This window comes from Humulus lupulus, chromosome X (assembly GCF_963169125.1).
Source record: "Humulus lupulus chromosome X, drHumLupu1.1, whole genome shotgun sequence".
NCBI lineage: Eukaryota > Viridiplantae > Streptophyta > Magnoliopsida > Rosales > Cannabaceae > Humulus > Humulus lupulus.
The window spans coordinates 120,855,458-120,860,670 of NC_084802.1; positions in this window are offsets into that span (position 1 = coordinate 120,855,458).

Below are 5,213 nucleotides of genomic sequence, written 5' to 3' on the forward strand. Positions count from 1 at the left end.
ATCTCCTTCTAAGCTTCCCACTTCAGCCCCCTTTCTACACCTCTTCCTCTTTCTTCTTCTTTGCCCTAGCCTTTCTCTCCTCTTCTTTTCCTTCTCTTCTAATTTATCAAAGCCACAAGTGACCCAAATGCCCAAACCGTACCCCCTAAATCCCAGCTGCATAATGTCTATTTGCCTTGCCAAAAGACCAAATTACCCCTCCTTACTAATCCTTCTAAGCTAAACCTTCAAGGGTACTTAAGTCTTAACACTTTCATTTCAATTCTACCACTTCCTATCTTAAAACTTGTTACTCACAGCAGTTACAAATGGTTACCAAATTACCAATACTAATCACTCTTTCTAAACTCAACTTACAAGATTCCCGAAGTACCCCTGGGCTCCTCCCGAGCCGGGTACAACAACCCGTTGTGACTTTTAGACTAACTGGCTCACTAGGACCGTCCCGATGCGTGCATCCTGGTAAAACATCACACTCACATGGCACAATTCACATAGTATAATTATCACAGTTATGCCCTAACATGGCCAAGTTACAATCATGCTCATTTTAAGACAATCAGTTCTACATGCATACCGATTCACATAGTCATGCATCTCAAATAATCCAATAGTCATATAACGTGCAATAAATCATAATGATGCATTAAACTTAATAAAGTCACACACAAAATCCCATCATGCCCTCCAGGCACACAACTCCAGGCCCTTAAGCCTTAACATTGAATTTGGGTCGTTACAACTATCCCCTCCTCATGAGAATTTCGTCCTCGAAATTTACCTGAACAACTCGGGATGCCGCTCCCGCATATCTGATTCCAGTTCCCATGTCGCCTCTTCGACCTTGCTGTTTCTCCACAATACTTTAACCAAGGGGATGGTCTTGCTCCTCAAGACCTTGTCCTTCCTATCAAGGATCTGAACAGGCTTTTCTTCGTATGATAAGTCCCGATCCAACTCCAAGTTCTCATAGCTCAACACATGAGTAGAGTCCGAAACATACTTCCGGAGCATGGACACATGAAACACGTCATGAACTCCTGATAAAGCTGGAGGCATTGCTAACCTATAAGCCACCTCCCCAATTCGTTCTAGAACCTCAAATGGGCCAACAAACCTGGGACTCAGCTTGCCCCGAACGCCAAATCGTTTTACTCCTCTCAGGGGTGAAACCCTGAGGAATACATGATCACCAACCTGAAATTCTACGCTCCTGCGTTTCTGATCTGAATAACTCTTCTGGCGACTCTGGGAGGCGAGCATACGAGCTCTAATTTTCTCAAGTGCCTCATTGGTCCTCTGAACCATCTCAGGACCTAAATACCTTCTCTCACCTGTCTCATCCCAGTGAATCGGTGATCTGCATTTTCTACCATACAACATCTCATACGGAGCCACTCCGATAGTCGCCTGATAACTGTTATTGTACGAAAACTCAATCAGAGGGAGGTACTTACTCCAAGATCCCTCAAAATCCAAGACACAAGCTCGTAACATGTCCTCCAGTATTTGAATTGTCCTCTCAGACTGTCCATCCGTCTGAGGATGATAAGCGGTACTAAACCGAAGCTGCGTGCCCATTGCCTTCTGCAGGCTCTTCCAAAACTTGGAAGTGAAAGTGGGGTCTCTGTCGGATACTATTGACCTCGGAGCCCCATGAAGTCGAACGATCTCCTTAGCATAAAGCTCTGCATACTGCTCCACAGTATAAGTCGTCTTCACAGGTAAGAAGTGGGCGGACTTGGTATACCTGTCCACAATCACCCATACCGAGTCATGCTGACCCACGGTCTTTGGCAATCCTACCACAAAGTCCATGGCAATATCTTCCCATTTCCACTCGGGAATCCCAAGAGGCTGTAATAATCCTGCTGGCCTCTGGTGTTCCGCCTTAATCTGCTGACAGGTTAGGCATCTAGCCACATAGTCCACCACGTCCCTCTTCATGCCTGACCACCAATACAAAACCTTCAGGTCATGGTACATCTTCGTAGATCCTGGGTGCAAAGAGTAGGGAGTGGTATGAGACTCGTCCAAAATCTCTCGCCGAATGTCTGGATCAATCGGAACACAAATCCGTCCTTTGTACTTCAACAAACCCATCTCAGAAATAGAGAAGTCCTTAGCTGCTCCCGATAGGACGTTCTCTCTACGCTCAACTAACTGGGGGTCCTTTCCCTGTGCTTCCTTAATCCTCTCGAGGAGTGTTGACTGAAGAGTAATGTTGGCTAACCTCCCAACCACTAGCTCTATACCTGCTCTGGTCATCTCTCCTGCTAGTCTGTCAGATATCTGCCTCGAACTATACAATTGTCCTGGGCCCCTTCGGCTTAATGCATCGGCCACCACATTAGCCTTCCCAGGATGGTATAGGATATCACAATCGTAATCCTTTACCAGCTCAAGCCACCGTCTCTGGCGCATGTTCAAGTCCTTCTGGGTAAAGAAATACTTTAGACTCTTGTGATCAGTGTATATCTCACACCTCTCTCCATACAGATAGTGTCTCCAAATCTTAAGTGCGAATACCACTGCAGCTAATTCCAGGTCATGCGTGGGATACCTCTGCTCGTACTCCTTTAATTGCCTTGATGCGTACGCTATCACTTTCCCAGCCTGCATCAACACGCATCCCAGACCCTGTCTGGAAGCGTCACAGTAGACCACAAACTTCTCATTATCTGTTGGCAGGCTCAGCACTGGTGCAGTAATCAACCGCCGCTTCAGCTCTTTGAAGCTATTCTCGCATCGATCTGTCCACACAAACTTGGTCTTCTTCCTTGTCAATTCTGTCAACGGAGTAGCAATTCTGGAGAACCCCTCTACAAACCGCCGGTAGTAACCTGCTAGTCCAAGGAAACTTCTAACTTCAGGAACATTGCTGGGTCTAGGCCAAACCCTCACTGCTTCCGTCTTACTTGGGTCGACCAGTAACCCATCCTTACTGATAATATGGCCCAAAAATGAAACTTGCGATAACCAGAACTCGCACTTACTAAACTTGGCATATAGCTTATGCCCTCTTAACCGCTGCAACACTAGACGCAGATGATGCTCATGCTCTGTCTCTGTCTGGGAGTATACTAGGATATCATCAATAAACACAATCACAAACTTATCCAAGTAATCCTTAAAAATTCTGTTCATCAAATCCATAAATGCCGCCGGGGCATTGGTTAATCCAAAGGACATAACCAGAAATTCATAATGCCCATACCGAGTCCGAAATGCAGTCTTTGGTATGTCCTCATCTCTGATCCTCAATTGATAGTAGCCTGATCGGAGATCAATCTTCGAAAACACTATACTCCCTTGAAGCTGATCAAATAAATCGTCGATCCTAGGCAATGGATATTTGTTCTTGATGGTCAGCTTATTCAACTCCCTGTAATCGATGCACATCCTGAGCGATCCATCCTTTTTCTTAACAAATAAAACTGGAGCACCCCACGGCGAGAAACTCGGTCTGACAAACCCCAAATCAAGTAGTTCCTGCAGTTGAATCTTCAATTCCTTCAATTCTGCTGGAGCCATTCTGTAAGGTGCTTTGGATACTGGCTCTGCTCCCGGAGCTAACTCTATGACGAACTCGATCTCCCGCTGTGGCGGCAACCCCGGCAGATCTGCTGGAAACAAGTCTGGAAACTCGCAGACGACTCTGGTTTCATTCGGTCCCACTGCCGCCACCTTAGAGGAATCCACTATACTTGCTAGGAATCCTATGCAACCCTCTTGCATCAGGTCTCTAGCCTTTAGTGCCGAGATCACAGGTACCCGCGGTCCATCCACCGATCCCACGAACACAAAGGGTGCCTCGCCCTCCGGTTCAAAGGTCACCATTCGTCGCCTACAATCAATTGTTGCTCCATATCGCGTCAACCAATCCATCCCTAGTATTATGTCAAAATCGTCCATATCTAGTTCAATCAGGTCAACAAACAATTCTCTACCATCTACCACTACTGGTAAGGCTCTAACCCACCTCCTAGAGACTACCAGCTCTCCTGTAGGCAATACAGTCTGAAAACCCCTAGCATACAAAATACTAGGTCTACACAGCTGATCAATCACTCTAGCAGAAACAAATGAGTGCGTAGCACCAGAATCAATCAATGCAGTAAACAAGGATCCAGCGCTAAAAATCTGACCTGTGACCACTGATGGGCTGGCCTCTGCCTCAGTCTGAGTCAAGGTGAAGACCCTAGCAGGCGCGAGGCTGTCACCCTGCCTAGGCTCCTCCTTCTTAGCCTGCGGGCAATCTTTCTTCAAGTGGCTGGTGCTTCCACAAACAAAACATGCCCTGATGCCGGTACCCGCTCCAGAGGCGGACCGGCACTCGCCCTGATGCCGTCGCCTGCATCGAGGACACCATGGATAACTCCTCCAGTTGTCATTACCGCCCTGGCGGCCACCCACGGAACCGCGAACCCTCCTGTCGGAACCATAGGGAGTAAATGAGTCTGGTACTCTCCTCTTCTGCTCACTGGGGCCGCTGCCCCGACTAGGCCCAGAAGAAGAAGGCATTACCCTCCTGGTATCACGCCTAGCAGCGCTATCCTTCCAGATCTGATCCTCAGCCCTCTCAGCAGTGAGGGCCTTGTCTACCACTTGCGCATAGGTAGTCTCTGGAGCCATTGTAATACTCACGTCACGGGCGATCATTGCACCTAATCCCCGTACAAATCTGTCCCTTCTGGCCATATCAGTCGGCACAAGCTCTGGCGCAAACTTCGCCAATCTATCAAATACCAAGGCGTACTCAGTGACAGATAACCTGCCCTGAGTCAGACTGTTAAACTCATCCGCCTTCGCCGCTCGAACGGCTACGCTGTAGTATTTCTCGTTGAAAAGGCTCTTGAATTCCTCCCAGATCATAATAGCAGTATCCCTTCGCTGCCCCACCACCTCCCACCATATTCGTGCATCATGTCTAAGCATATAACTGGCACAATCAACCCTATCCCTTCCTTCAACCCTCATGAAGTCCAGGATTACCGACATTGTACTCATCCACTGCTCAGCCTGCAGTGGGTCTGCTCCCCCCTCAAAGGTAGGAGGTTGTTGTTTTCTGAATCTTTCATATAGAGGTTCCAACCTGTTCCCAGTCACAGGTTGAACCGGAGCCGGTACCACACTAGGCGGTGGTGGTATCACAGTGGCCGGTGGAGGAGCTGGTTGCCTGTACTGACTAAGCTCATCCTCTGTTTTCTTCA